Here is a 16,199-nt window from a genome sequence, read left to right as displayed (position 1 = left end):
AAGGAATAGAGTAGACAGCGGAATGTCATACTCTTTTTCTTTCTAAGGTAATTTACCCCCTGAAGAAAGAGAAAAATAAGCATTTGCAGGTGCAAATTCATTCAAAGTCAGTTCTCCAAAATCTGAGTGTGAAAAGTGAAGAAGCTATGCCTGAAGTTCAGATCAAAGCTATTGAAAGGAATTACTAAGGAACAAAGAAATTGGTCCTAATTCCACAAGAGATGGGACCTTGGACAGAGCCTACCTTTTATGTGCTCAAATGTATGTGGGTCCAGATCCGATGCAGTTCCAGGGGCAAATGTGTCATCTGGGGAGGCAGCTGGCAGGGCCCAGTAACTTCTTGGCATTCCAGCATCTGCTTCTCAGCTTTGCAGATCCAGAAAACAGAATGTGTCAGTGTGCTTGGAGTTGATTAATCCCCGGGAATTTATAAGAGACTGATGAACAAAGCAGAGTGCCAATTTAGTGATTTACACTAAGAAGTGTAACTGCCAAGTGGTTCCAAGCATTTATGTCAGCAGGAGAACGCAGCCTGCTAAGGACGCAAGGAGGTAAATCATAATCTGAAGTTTGCTGGGTGAGCGTGGACTTGGAGCAGGAGGAGGAAGTTGGATGACCTTAAGAAACGGTGTCGTTAGGCCTGCCACATCTATCTCCAAATTGAGATTTACCTGCCAGGAAGGCAGGACACCTGGATTCTCTGTTGAGTGCTGGAAACAAACTGACAGTTCCTGCTCACTGGCCTTCCTTTTTCTAGATTCGTTGCTGGACACCTACACATTATCTCTTCACACACCTTAATGCCATTGAATAGGTTATGTCTTTTTTTTTTATTTTTACATTCAATGAGTCTTCATCTCTAATAGCAATGAGCAAATATTTATTGAGTGGTAGTAAGGGCTAGACGTATGTTAACTCCATAGTCAGTTCTGCCTAAATGGTTTTGAAAACACTAACTTGTTCCAAAATGACTGATATATTAAGGAACAATTTGAACACAATGCGAATTTGTTTGCTTATACACAATTTGGTCTGCGGGAACCTCTAGGCGAAAACAAAACCTTCAGTCCACTGAAACCATCTAAACCACCTGCTGTGAATACCCAGAGCGCATACGTGCACGTGCTGCAAACACATACCAGCTGCCTCCGTTCCCCACGTTAGGAGTCGGCTTATCCACATCCAGTGGCACAAATGTCCTTCCAATTTCAGATAACTCACAAGCTGCACCCTTCTGACACCCAGTTCCACAGCAAATTCCAGGTCTTTTACCTGATAAAGGGCCATATTTATTGTAGCATTTGTGTATTTCTTAACTGCTTGCCATGTAAAATTGCACTGCCCTTTTTGTTAAAGGATTCTCTTCTTGTTTTATGGTGTCACTGATGATGTAGTGTTATGCCTCTAACTTTATCTTTCCCCCAAGCTTGTGGTTTTTATTGTGTGATTTTGCATAGCACAGTGATTTTAGGAAATGCATATGTCGTGGTACAGTAGCACTGACTGCCCCTTATCATTTTTCATAGGAGGACACTGAGATTCGAGGAGTTTGAGTAATGGACCCCAAAACAAAGAGCTGGTAAGTGGTTAAGCAAAGATTCAAACTCTCTGCTCTAACACACTCTGAAAGCCTTGGGATCCTGATTTCATATAAGGGCCAATCTATCTTTTCTTTTTATTATTGAAGTACAGTTCATTTACAATGTTGTGTTAACTTCTGATGTACAGCAAAATGATTCATTTATACATATATATTCCTTCTCATATTCTTTTTCATGATAGGCCATTATAAGGTATTGAATGTAGTTCCCTGTGCTATACAGTAGGACCCTGTTGTTTATCGATTTTATATGTAGTGGTTAGTATCTACGAATCTCGAGCTCCCAATTTAACCCTCCCCACCCCCTTTCTTTTAAAGTGGTTTTCACCAAGAACTAATAATAGTTACCACATACTCAGAGGCAGTGTGGTGTAGTGGTAAAAATTATGCTTTTTGGAGCCCTGCTGCCTGGGTTCACATCCTGACTCTGTCACTTACAACCTGTTTAAAATGAGCAGGTTACATGTTATGACCTGTTATTGCAAAATGGCCCCAAGAATCTCCCTCCTTGTATCCTCACCCTCTGCAACATGATTTGCCATCAAGGGGCAGATTCTTACTTTCCTCATCCCGTGGCTCTGGACTGGCCTTGTGATCTGCTCCAATGAACAAAACACAGCAGAAATGACATTGTACTAGTCCCAAAGTTAGGCTCAGGAGCCCTTGAATGCTTCGCTTATTCTCCTGGACAGCTGCCACCACCATTTGCACAAGCCTAGGCCAGCCTGCTGGGTGATGAGAGATCATGTGGCTCCATCACCCCAGTATCCCCAGGTACAGCTAGTCAGTGGTCACAGTGTATGTGAGGCCATCATAGACTGCCAGCCCCCAGTGAGCCGACAGCTAATTACAGATGCAGGAATGGGGCCAACTAAGATCAGTTTAGCCAAACCCAGATCAGAATTGGTATTTCACACGACTAGACTTGGGGAGTACTGGTTACACAGAAAAACCCTACTTGATGCATTTAACTTCTCTATACATCAGTGGTCCAGCATGTAAGATGGGACGAATAATAGAGCTGGGGGCATTAAATGAGTTAAGTGCACAGAGAACAATACCTTCTGTGTTAAGCTCTGTCCTAGTATAACAAAAATGATGCCTTAAACACCAGTTATTTATTATTATTATTTCTCACACTTCTGAGGGTTGACTGGGCTCAGTTAGGTGGCTCATGCTTGGGGTCTCTCAGACAGTTGCAGGCAGACGATGGTTCTGGCTGAAATCATCTTGAAAACTTCTTCACTCATATGGTACCTGGGCTGGAAGACTTGGAAGTTGGGCATTGGACCAACTGGAGTTCAGACACCTCTCTGTCTCTGTCTCTATTTCTCTCTTTGGGATCTCTCCAAATGGTGAACTTGCATTAGTGAGACTTCTTACCTGGCAGGTGGAGTTCTCAGAATCCAAGAGCAGAAAGCCCTGCTGTGTTCCTTTGCTGCATTCGGTTTGTCCAGGTGGTCACAAAGTCTTGTTCAAGTTTGAGGAGAAAGGGTATACACTCCAGGTCTGGATGGAAGGTGTGTCAGAGAATTTGCAGCTGTGTTTGAAAAACATCATGATCTCGTCACATATATCCATAATTACATCATTCTCACAGCAACCCTAGTAAGATTAGTAAAAACAGTATATCCACATTTTTATTATTATTTGAAGACATTTTTACACAGTTTGAGGTTCACAGCAAAACTGAGAGAAAAAGATTTCCCATAAGCCCCTTGCCCCTCACATGCACAGACACCCCCATTATCACCTTTCCCACCACAGTGGTTCATTTGTTACAACTCATGAACCTGCACGGACACATCCCTGTATCCATTTTTAACATGAGGAAAACCTGACTCAGAAAGATTAAATAATCTGCTCAAAGTCACAAAGCTGGTAATTCTCAGAGCTTTTATTCCACCCAGGATGTTTTTAGCTAAAGCTTGTAATTTTAACCCCTGTGTGACACTGCTAGTCTCACTCATCACATCTCGGTTTCACTACCATCACATTTAGCGGGCACAAAAACCTCCGAGTGGGGAGATAAGCAACTGCCTCTCCCACGTGGGACACTGTTTACACTTATGTACCCATAAACAGACAATCAAGCTCTTTTTTAGCCCTTCCTCACAAGCCTATTTATACACCATTGTTATGATATAGAAGTTGTTAGATTATTGGGAAAATGAAGAAGAAAGCTGTGAGGAATCCAAATAGAGAATTCTTTCTCCCTTGTAACAGAAAAGCTCACATATCCCCTGCCTGCACAGTCTAAACCTTTTTGGACTCTTAACCCAAGCATATGCCCTATGAGCATGGTGCAGTTCAGGAAAACATCTGCAAGAAAAGTCAAAGCTACAAAACTATTGGCTTTACTACAGATAGAGAAGCATCAGATAGTTGGATGTTTAAGAATTTAGACAGAAGAGACAGCAAAGGTAAAAAGAGGCAGCCTTGTATAGATGAAATACTAACAATTATAATTCCTTATATTTTATACATAATTCCTTATATTTATATAATATTAGTATCTTAGAAGTCAGGTTTACATGTATTAGTTAACTTATGAGCAACAAAAAGAAAAGAGGAGGTTTTTATTTTATTCAGTATCTGTGAATGGACAACATGAAATCTCTTTCCCATGAACACACAGATGGGAATGTCAGAGCTGGGTCTGTAAGTCAGGCATTAAGTCCTAGTCCTGATCACTGCCCACCACCCACAGGATGGGGCTGGTGTAACTCATTCTAGTCTTGTTGGATATACTGTTTAACTTCTTCCTGCCAGAGTTTTCATAACTTAATACTTTGAGGTTTTTGTTGTTCCAAATGGCTTTTAAGGTCCCTTCTCTGATATTGCATATGTGATGGTAAAAGGGTCATGGCTTGCATGATGAAACTGATATCAGCGAATAAGCCTGGTCAAAATTATCCTTAAAAAATCCCTACGGAGAGTACCATACTGGAAACCACTCTTTAACAGCAGTTTTCTTCCCTGTGTTTTTTCTTGTTGGGGTTTCCTTTGATGAGCCTTGGATGAAGTCAGTGACTTCGGTTAGGGTCTGTTTGAACTACATTCAGCATAGAGACATGCTTAGCCAGGAAACTGAGACAAGCAGAAGGGGTAATGAATTCATTCCTCTATATAACAGTCACAGCCTCAAAAGAACGACTGGCAGATAAAACAACAGTATGAAACTGCTGTTCAATATTGGGTAAATTTGTTGGTTTATTTTTCTTTTTGTTTGTTTTTTCTATTTTTTCTCTTAAAGGTGAAGTTGAGCACATACAGATCACTTAAATATCATTCAATACTATTATTCAGTTAGAAAAGATTAAGAGTTACAAGCCACAGCTGAACAGAGGAAGGATAATCATAAAACTATAAACATCAGAGCATATGAACTGAGTAAGAAAGACGTAGATTCAAAATCAGACTCTTCTTCTCATTCCTTGGTAATCCTGGGATTGGAATCTGTAAAACTGAAACACCACCACCTACTCCTGGGCCTGTAAAGAGATGTAGATGAAATAATATGCATAAAGTGCTTAACACAGAATCTGGCGTATGTGAGTGCTCAAAAATGTCACTTAAAATTATTATTTTTATATTATCACCAAAGGGAGAGAATCTGGGCAGGAAGACATGACGTAGCTGCAAGTAAAGAATATTGTAGAAGCCAGAAGTAAGCCTAGGAATATACGAAAATGTATTCTCCCAGCAAGGGTTATCCCTTCCGCTGGAGAGGGCACGTTTCTGTGAGCAGGTATTTTGAGAAGATGGCACGTGAGTGTGTGTTGCTGTTGTCTTATTCTTCCCAAGCCCCATTCTGCACCATCTCCAACCCAAAGCAGCAACAAAAATGGACATCCTGGAATAGCCTTTAGGACACACCTGCTGTAAAGTTAAAGGCAAGAACAGAACTTTTTAACTCTACGTTAGGCAAAAGCCAGATCTCAGGGGTGGAGAGAACCTAGGGCAAGCAGTCAGAGGTTAAAGTTCTTTGAGAGAGTTTGGCCATCAGAGAAATCTCCCTGGGAAACTGTGTTGTTGAGCGTGTGTTTTAGAGGGTAAGAGAGCGCGCGAGAGCAAGCAGGTTTTCTGACCCCTGGGGAACTCCAAAGGAGCAGGGAAGCTTTGCACTTGAGCCAAAAGCTATACCCCAAACTTGAGGCTAAGGAAAAGCAAATCCAGGAGTATTGCAATTAGAGAAACAAGGAAGCAGAGAAACTCTGTGTTTCAAAAGGGGACAAAAATCATGCAAATTAATATGACTGCCTTACAGAGGCAAAGAATGCCATCCCTTCTACCACTCCAGGGTTTGTAACAGCTTCGAGACCCCAACACCTTGATGTGACCACCTCTAATAACATAACTTCAAGTATTATTATGCAAACAGATCTTCAAACTTTTTTTTTTCGTATTTTTACCCAAGACCTCTTTCAAGGAAAGAGTAGGATGGAGTAGGGGAAAAAAAGAGAGTGAAAGGGGACGAAATCTCCTACATTCAGATGGAACAACCCACTAGGAACTAGTCAGTTGAATATTGTATTTATCTGGGTCATGAAGACCAGGTCACATATGGTGCAGCTGTGGGAGATTTATCATAAGAGAAACAGGCAATGCCAGTATCATTAAGGCTGGGGTGAAAATGAATCGCGTTTACCCTGGGAAAAAAGATTAAACTCTGGAGGCCAAAGGATCGTACCTTTTGACTCTGAGATTAAAAGGTGTGGAACTACGTCACTGGAAGGAGAAACAACCCTCTAACACATGCGATCCTGTCAAGAGCTAAGACTCCTGAGTTTGGGTTTAGGATCAGGACTGCTTAAAGTGACCACTTAATCCGACAGGGTAAGTCACTCCCAGCTCTGTGCTTATGCTCTTCGCGTGCATTCATTTAATGGTCTTTGCTGTGTGTGGTCAGCAATGCAGTTGTTTGCAAAGTTTCCTATCCGACAACAAGGTGTGAAGATCGCCCTTCTATTGCCTTTCAGGTTAGAGGTAGAACTTGCTTTCCCAATGAATTACGAGCAGAAGTAACATGCCATTTTCTGGCAGAAACTGCAAGAGTCAGTACAGGATTTACTGCATCTTCTTCCCTTGCTTTGGTGATTATAAAGACATGCATCAAGATGGAGCCTCCATCACCGTGTCCCTAAGTGGCTACAATGAGCGGGACACACCTGCCAACTTGAGCTGGATATGTAATGTGAATGACAGACAGGCATTTACTATGTTGGGTCATTAAAATTTGGATGATGTTTTTTTACTGTAGCTTAACCTACCCTACCCTAACCAGAAATTGGTACTTAAAGTAGGGTGCTCCATAAAAGAAAAACCTTAAAACGTGGAAGCTCACATTGAAGTAAAATCTCCATCAGCCTAGGTTCTGAGTGACTAAGGTGAACAGAACATGCAGCATGAGAAGAAAGAAATGTTATTAGGTTAAACTGCTAAGATTTTTAGATTGCTTGTTAACTCAGCATAATCTAGCCTATCTGATTAATAACTATGCTTTGAAATGGTAAGGAGGAAAACTGTGCCCATTCTTGGGGTAAACTGTTATGGAGAGAAGGAGCTGTATCAGTTATCTGTTGATGCGTAATAAGCCACTTTACATCTTAGTGGAATGAGCTACACAGCAGCATTCTGGAGTACTAGAAATGTTCTCTATCTTGACTGGGGAGGTAGTTACATGAGAGATAGAGACAGATATAGAGATAGACAGACAGATGAAAAATACTCTTATATATCATGATGAATTCTTTAGAATTACTCTGCATATGTATGTTATATCTCAATAAACAAGAAAAAGAAAAAAAACAGTAACAATTAAAACACTGGGTTGGTAGGAAATCTCAACATGGAAGGAGCCCAGGAAGAGAAAGAAAAAAGAAAGTAATAAAGATATTTTTGTTCTTAGTAACTATTAACATTCCTCCCAAAATATGATCAACTGTGTGCATTAAATATAAGGCTAAAGTATCTTCTTCATGTCTTTGGTGTAGGCAAAGAGTTTATAAATTGAACACAGAAAGAACTAGCCATAAAAAAAAAAGAGTATAAATTGAGCTACATTAAAATTAAGTAATTCTGTTCATAAAAGACATAAAACTGGAAGAATGTATTTGCAATGCATGTATCTATATGTAACTCATATCTGGAATATAGAAAGAACTACTACAAAGCAATAAGCAAGAAGGCAGATAAGGCAATAGGAAACTTAGCAAAGACATCACACAGGAGGATAAATGGCCAATAAACCTGAAAAAATACTCAAATTCATAATCACCAGGGCAATGCAAATTAAAACAATAATATGACATTATTACATCCCTCACCAGAATGACTAAAATGGAAAAAGATGGAAATAAAGTGTTGGCAAGGATGTGGGATAACTGAAACTCTCAAACACTAACTACTTCTAAGAGGGTGAAATGGTGGAGTCACTTTGGAAAACTGGGAGTAAAACAGTTCTGTGAAATCTACTCCAAGTCCAAGAAAGTTGAATGTGCAGGGACTCTAACGGCACCTGCAGTCTTAACTGGTGTGTAATGTCTTCACCATAAGACAGGTACAAGCAGGTTCATAGCATTTTTATTACAATGGCACAAACAACCCAAAGTGACCACCAGCTGTCCACAGCAAAGTGAACAGCTAATTTGCAGTAGAGCCATACAATGAAATGCCGTATGCTCTATATGCTCTACTGTATGCTCCACAGCAGTGAGAATAAACTATTTCTATGTGAAATTACGGATAAATCTCACAAACAGTATGTTAAGCAAAAGAAGCCAAACACAAAAGAGTATTATGGATTTATAAAAAGTTCTTAAGCAAAACTAATCTAGGACATTAGAATAAGAATGTAGTTTCCCCTACGAGAGGAAGGTAGTAGGAGAGAGGCTTCTGGGTTGCTGTTAACTTTTCATGTTTTGACCTGGGTTCTGGTTACAAATAGGCATTCAATTTGTGAAAAAATGTTATTTGTGTGCTTTTTTGCATGTAAAGTGTAGCTGAATACAAGGTATAATTTTTAACAAAAAGAAAAATAAAACTTGTTGGAGACTCATCATCATCATCATCAATGAAGGGATAGAATAGGAGATATGATTTCCAAATCACTAAAGGGAATAATTGGTCAGAGAAAAAAATAATCAAATAAAAAGCAGAAAAGTGAGAAATAAAAACAAGAAGCCATGGTAAGTAGGTAACAAAAACTTTAGATGATTAAGTTTAAGTGTAAAAAAAATATTAATAAATGTGATTGAATAAAAATCTTCTATCGAAAGACAAAATTCTCAATTTGATAAAACAAGCGGTATCTACCTCTATGCTGTCTGGAAAAGGTGTACCGAGAACAATGACACAGAAAGCTTGAAAATAAAAAAAGGGACAATGATGTTATAGATCAACATCACCAAAAGGAAGGCAAGTACAGCAACGTTAATTTCTGACAAAATAAATTGTGAGGTCAAAAAAAAAAAAAAACTTCAAAAAGAGAAAGAACATTTCTTATTAATCATAAGGTATGATCCACCCCAAAGTTAGCAGTTATGAATCTGCATATACCTAACAACATAGCTTCAAAATATAAACCCAAAACTGATAGAAATACAAGGAAAATGTGACAAATCCACAACCACTATGGAAGATTTTAACACAAATCAAAGTGAAAAAAAGAAAGAGACTCTAATGTTTTTGATCAACAAGAGCCAACAGACTTGATTAGAGAGGGAGACCTATTCAGCAGAAAATACAGATTTTTCTCAAATACATATGGCAGTTTGACAAAAAAATTAAGCACTTATTAGTCTAGAAAGAAAGTATCAATACATCCTAAGTCAGAAGTCATGCAGGCCATATTGCCTCACAATAATGCGGTCCACTCAGAAATCCACAAGCAAGGGATTTTGGAAATAGCCCATCTAGTACCAGTGCCTGTGCTGGATAGGTAAGAATCCCTCACGACACACAGCTTTACTGCTTCTTGAAACTCACTTCATCAATAAACACATTTGCTACTGCTCATTATCTCCTGCCCATTTCACAGCTGTGAGACTGCGTCAGACACCACCACTAGTGCAAGCCACTAAGACTAATGTGCATTGCAGCTGAAATTCAAACTTAAACCTTATTTCCTCTGGCTTACGAAAATCTCCCTTCCTCACACAAAGGCCTTCAGATGAGTCAGAGCTGCCAAAACCCTTTGAGTTTATGTATGTCCACGCCTCAAAATCATTGTCCTCAGTTAGCAAGTCTAAACTTAGATGGCAACTTATATTTGCTTCCATTATTAAAAATAAAAGTGAACCTCACAAAATTATGGAATGAACTCCAACAGAGCTGCCTAAATGTTTGTCCTTTCATGGATGAGTCTTCAAAACCACGACCTCCTTACTTTATGCCTTTAGTGAAAATTTTGTCCGTAAGTAACACTTAAGCAATAATAATTTTGCGGTGCCTGTCCCTTCAGTTCTTCCATTTTCAAGTTCTTTTCTTGTGTCAAAGCCGATTTCCCCTGTTCCTCCCACATCCCTCCTCAGGAACCTTTACGTTAAAGTTGCTTTCCAAGCCATGGAAGAGGAAGCAGGACATTTTTATTCCTTTAGACACCTGGAGGATTCTTCACTTGCCTTCAGAAAGGAGTCTTAAAAGTCCAAAAGGATAGCTTAAAAGCTCGGCAAATTGCTAGTTACCATGACCCTTTCCATCTAATGTATCTCCGTCTGCAAATCCTGCATTAGTCTCTATTTTTATAGCAGAGCAATCTACTGTCTGCAAGGCTTTCGTTTCTTATTTTTGTTTTATTTTCTCTCTCTCAACACTTTTTTCATTTTTCCTAAACCTTTATTTTTAGCAGATTTCTCCAACTCTTCATTCAATTTGACAAGAAGTAGGGAAGTAACTTTGAAGGAAAGAGAAGCGAGGAGAAATAGGAAAAAAGAGAAGTAGGGGAAAGTAATGATCGTAGTGAAGTCTTGAGAAAACTGATAAGGTGAGAAGGGTGGAGAATGGAGTTGTGAATGGATTTTACTGTGCAGAACGGGAAAGACCATGAAGAAAGAAAAACTGAAGAACCAAAGTGAGAGTAAATAGAGCAGAATCAAGGAGTGAACCCGAGTTAGGATCTATGTGATGGCTTGGTCGTCAATTAAGTTCATAGATTATTACGACTGGACAAACCACTGGCCTTGGGAAACAGCGCCAGGAGATAATGCTTATTCGAATGATACACATCTTGTAACTTCTCACTGCGTTTGTTACTGAGTGAGAGTGGGATGCCTGATTCTGCTTATTTCAATAAAAACAGCTTTGACACAAATGAACAGTACACTTGATTGGGACAGCAAGCAAAACAATGACTCGTTTTCATCTCATATGCAAATCTTAGGACTTGACTGACAAGACCATACTGTTTTATAATTATTTTTGCATCTAATTTAGCATACATTTGGAACAATATTCCTCTTTGAAGCATATCAACATAATTTTTATCATGCAGGAAAATGCCTGCCTACCCACCTTCTCTCCTTTTCTTCTGGTTTTTGTGAAGTGGCTATTGTATGCACACCTTTGTGCTCCACTCTAAAAATGGCTCAAAAATAAAGCTAAATGAAACTAACTTATTTTTTATACCCCTGATGAAATTTTCATTATGGAGAAAACAAATATGTAACAATGTAATATAATGTACAATTGTAGTGGACCTATGTTGTTTTTCTCTGCCAAGCACCTTTTATTTTCTGATACCAGCGCCACCCTGTGCCTTGGGGAAAAATGTCCCTGTCTCAGTTCACCTGGTTCTGGCCCAGATGCCCTAACACTTTTCTCCTTTCTCTGTCCCGACTCCCTGTGGAGTGAGCAGTTTGGTCCTTCCTTCAGCAGACATTCACGTGAAGGGTCCTAAGGGAAAGAAAAGATGCCATTTTTTTTTCAATCTGAAAGTTCATGTTTAATTTGATTTTCTACTGTAAACCTTGTAATTTCTTGTTAAATGTTGTAACACTCAGCCAGTACTTAAAAAAAAAAAAAAAAGTGAGAATTCACAACAGCAAAAGTCGATCTTTTCTTCCCTAATTCTTATAGATGGCTGTACAGCTTGAAGTTACCTGCTTTCACCAAAAGTAACAGCACATTCCTAGCTGGGTTTGCCTACCTGCAGGAAGATATTTATCAGTCAGTGGCTGAAAGTGAGAAAGGTATTTATTGCTAACAGGAGTGAGAAGAGCAGCACAGGGGCACTCTGGACTCGCTCTGGAATACTGACTCGTGCACAGTCTGTATCTATTGCTGTATGTTGCAGCAGAACAGTTAGAGTTCAAAGTATAGTTTTTAAAACAATCTCTTACATTTCAAAAAACACTTGGACCTTCAATTCTAACAAATTATCTATATACAATTCAGTCTTGAATAGGTGGGGGTTTTAAATTGAAGTATAGTTGATTGACAAGGTTATCTTAGTTTCAGGTATACACAAAGTGATTCAGTTATACATATATATGAATGTATTCTTTTTCGGATTCTTTTCCATTATAGGTTATTACAAAATACTGAATATAGTTCTCTGTGCTATACAGCATGGCGTTGCATATCTCTTAATCCCAAACTCCTAATTTATTCCTCCCCTCACCTTTCCGCTTTGGTGCCCGTTAGTTTGTTTTCTATGTCTGTGGATCTGTTTCTGTTTTCTGTATAGATTCATTTGTATTATTTTTAGATTCCATATATAAGTGGTATCATATAATATTTGTCTTTCTCTAACTTGCTTCACTTAGTATGATAATCTCTAGGTCCATCCATGTTGCTGCTAATGGCAGTATTACTTTCTTTTTATGGCTGAGTAGTATTACACATCTTCTTTATCCATTATATATACACACACATACATACACCATATCTTCTTTATCCAGTCCTCTGTTGATGGACATTTAGGTTGCTTCCATGTCTTGGCTATTGTAAACAGTGCTACTATAAACACTGGGGTGCATGTATCTTTTCAAATTAGAGTTTTTGTCTTTTCTGGATACATGCCCAGGAGTGGGGTTACTAGATCATAGGTTTAGTTTTTTAAGGAAACTTCATACTGTTTTCTATAGTGGCTATACCAATTTACATTTAAATAGGTGAGGTTTTTTATTGAAGTATAGTTGATTTAGAATATTGTGCTAGCTTCAGGTGTACAGCATAGTGACTGGTATTTTTGCAGAGTATACTTTCACTATAGGTTATTACTACAGGATACTGGGTTTAATTCCCTGTGCTATACAATAAACCCTTGTTGCTTATCTATTTTATGTATAGGAGTTTGTATCTGTTAATCCCATACCCCTAATTTGTTCCTCCCTCCCCCTCCTCTTTGGTAACCACAAGTTTGTTTTCTATACCTGTGAGTCTATTTCTGTTTAATATATACATTCATTAGTATTTTTTTTTAAGATTCAGGTGAACTTTTTTTATTCACCCAGAAAATTGCTGAAGTCTTATGACTGGATGTATCCACAAGAAATCATCAGACTCTGGAACTTACAAACCTGACTGTGCACAAAAGCCACCCGTGGGACTTTTTTTTTTTTTTTTAACATTTTGACTTCCAGATCCTTCCCCCTTTATTTTTCACAAGTCCCACATGTGATTCTGATGGACATCCAGCTTGAGAATCACTGATTTAGTCCATCTCTCCCCAATTTGTTCATCATTGAAAAATAGAAATTCCCCAAATGTGAATGCTTATAAGTAAGAATCATCATCTTACTCATCATACAAGTATTTCAGTTTAAGAACACAAAAGCTCTCCTTGATGATTATAAGCTGTCAAGATCATTTTATGGGTGTAAAGTACGTTACCACAGCCATCATATATGGGCTGCTGAGCTCTACTTTGTACGATGGTAAAACTATGAATCAGATGCACCCAGTGTTTTAACTACCCTTTAAATGTAAATTGCTGGGTAAATTTCACTTTTAGAGAATTGTATTAATGCTTTCAGATCAGTTGGATACCACCACCTAATAAAGTTTAGCATCCGTGGTAACAGACAAAAACATTAACATTTTCCCCCAAAACATGTTGAAATTAGCATTTTGAGAGTAGTTGGTCATCTCTGGCAGGAAGAGAGGAAATGGAGAGTCTCCTCCACTTAAGGAGAGGCAAAACCTAACAGGAAATGTGGGCAGGAGAACAGTCCACTTAGATCTTAGGCAGAACCTGTCAATCCCTTGAACCCTCTTTCCTCCTCCCACAGCTACACCAAAATCATTTCCCAATCATGCTGCATTCTCTCCCACTCCAGTGCCTGTAAACAGGCTGTTCTTTATATTCTTTGATGAAGTAATGGTCTCTTTTAAGATCCAGCTAAAATGTCACCCCTTCTGTGGAGGATTTTTCAATTTTTCAAATCTGTCCTCTGCTCCCTCAAAGTCTCTATTTAACATCGATGACAGTGCAGTGTAGTTATCTGGTTTCATGTCAGCCTTCCCTGTTTGACTACCAGTTATATGAGAGCATTTCTGAATCTCCAATTCCTAGCACAGCGCCTGACAACCAGAAGGTGCTGAGTACATGCTCACTGAATAAACATGAAATGACTTGCTTAATTAAATGTCCATTCTACTGGACTTAATCTGCTCTGTCTCTTAAAGTGGCAACTAGAGAGGGTTAGGAAGAGACAGAGAAGAAACCTGGAGTGAAAAACCCAGGAGTGTGTCACCAGGTAAGCCAAATGACCAGTTTAAAACCCAGGAATGCCAGCTGTCTTCTGACAGTAGGTATCGATAACTGTCCCATAACCAAGAGGAGGACAGAGACCAAAGAGCAGAGGTATAACCATGGATCCCAGGAGAGAGACTACAGATCACAGAGACTAGGGAATAATGATCCAGTTTTACTAGAACTGAAAGACTATAATAGCCAGGAATCTAGTTACAAGTGATAAAATCCCAAAATGAATCTAACTGCAAAAGAAGATACGGAAGAAATTATGTCCCTCCTCTAGGATCCCAAAGTCCTCTCTGGGTGTCCTTATAATTTATCATATTGTCTTCCAGACTGTGAGCCCCTCAAGAAATGCCACTTCACCTCATTCCTCTTTCCATCTCCAACACCCACCAGGAACCCAGCATATTGTCTGACACTTAATTTACACCTAACACGTTTTGCTGTCAAACTGACCTCTAAGAACGGAGAAGTGCCTCACTTACACCCTACAAGTCCTAGAGCTAAAGATAAGACTTTAACCCAGTATGTTTTACTGTATGAATTTCAGGCTACTTCTAGGAGTTCCTCGATTCTGTCACTATGAGACATTTTCCCCCTAAATTATGTGTGATAGCTAGAGCTTCATAAGTTATAGAAATAAACAGATACGGATAGAGGAAGGGAAAAAACAGACTCTACTTGTTCTTAGTAATGATACATTCAAAGTGTTTTAGCTAGCGCCTGAGAAAGTAAAAGCTTATTCATTTCCACTGCGGTTTTGAAATGAAATCTGCTGTACTGACTGCTCTTTGCTCCAGACAAGTTTGGGTGTGTTGGCTGATACTTGGTACAGTGACTCTGATACAGTGTACGATTTCTGTGTGGCAGAAGGATATCAGCTTTTTGCAGAAGTTAGCTGCAACTTTATTGAAAAAAAGTTACCAGAGGAGATTGAGCTGGAACTGCACATGCATAAAAATGCCCCAGTTGTCAAAGAGATGTAAAGTATCCACTTTATCAAATTGACTTACACAATGGAGAGGAAAAACTCCGACTTTTCTTTCAGCCTTATATATCATTAAATGGGCACTATAAAATATCATTGCTTTCCTTTCTTGTGTTTTATCACTACCAGTCCAGACATAAGGTTATTTTAACAGTAAATGGACATTCCACCCTATCCTTTTTCACAAGGAGAATGTCAAATTCTTAGTTATCTCCTCATTCATTCCACATGTATTTAATGCATTGATTGTCTATTTTATGGCAGACATAGGACCTAGATATGGAAAGATGAGTAAGTCATACTCCTCGCCTTCAAGGAGCTCAAAGTCTCCTAAGAAAAAAGCAAACAAAACAATTACCATATAATATCCTAAGTGCTAGGATGAAGATTTTTACAAGGTAATAAACTATCATGGAGGAAAACCCTCTGACTGCCCATCTAGGATGGGGATTTAGGACGAATGGACATGTTAACAAGGAGATGTCATGGGATATTTACTGCAATACTTTGGGAATTTTGGAGGCACCTTTACTTTGCGGTCTCCTAAGCTCAGGAGATTTCTATCCAAATAGTAAAATAGTAAGAGAATCAGTTGTTGAATGCAACATCATCATAATTCTGGGTGAAATGAAGATCTGGAATTTGCTTGTTTAGCATGATCTATACCCACTATCTGAATGAAGAAAGCCATGTAAATGAGTTAATTATAAACGCAAGGTCCCTTAATCCAATTTTCATGGAAATTACTTCTCGAGACCTCAATCACCTTAATTCTAGGTTTACTCCCCTCTAAGGACCTAGTCAAAAAGGCAATGCAGGTTTATAACAAGAGTATACACACTGATGGGGTTAGAGTTGATAAGCAACAGGACACAATGGTAGCAGGAAACCTGGATGTACAGCTTGGG

At 38.9% G+C, this 16,199-nt stretch overlaps 1 long non-coding RNA gene across 3 annotated transcripts in view; it reads right to left on the bottom strand.

Annotated features, from left to right (window-relative positions):
* Nucleotides 1–250: 250 nt before the first annotated feature.
* Nucleotides 251–16,199, bottom strand: part of LOC107034242 (uncharacterized) — a 156,519-nt gene continuing 140,570 nt past the window's right edge. For 2 of the 3 annotated variants that reach the window (XR_012077479.1, XR_012077480.1), the window contains exons 5-6: nucleotides 11,389–11,494; nucleotides 2,700–3,140 (exon numbers count right to left, since the gene is read on the bottom strand). This is a non-coding gene — a long non-coding RNA (uncharacterized lncRNA). Of the gene's footprint in view, nucleotides 367–2,699; nucleotides 3,141–11,388; nucleotides 11,495–16,199 lie in introns of those variants that run through there. The other variant, XR_012077481.1, reaches the window with a different exon arrangement.

Source organism: Vicugna pacos, chromosome 11, assembly GCF_048564905.1.
Source record: "Vicugna pacos chromosome 11, VicPac4, whole genome shotgun sequence".
In the NCBI taxonomy this organism is placed as follows: Eukaryota; Metazoa; Chordata; class Mammalia; order Artiodactyla; family Camelidae; genus Vicugna; species Vicugna pacos.
This window is presented reverse-complemented; position numbering and strand designations above follow the sequence as displayed.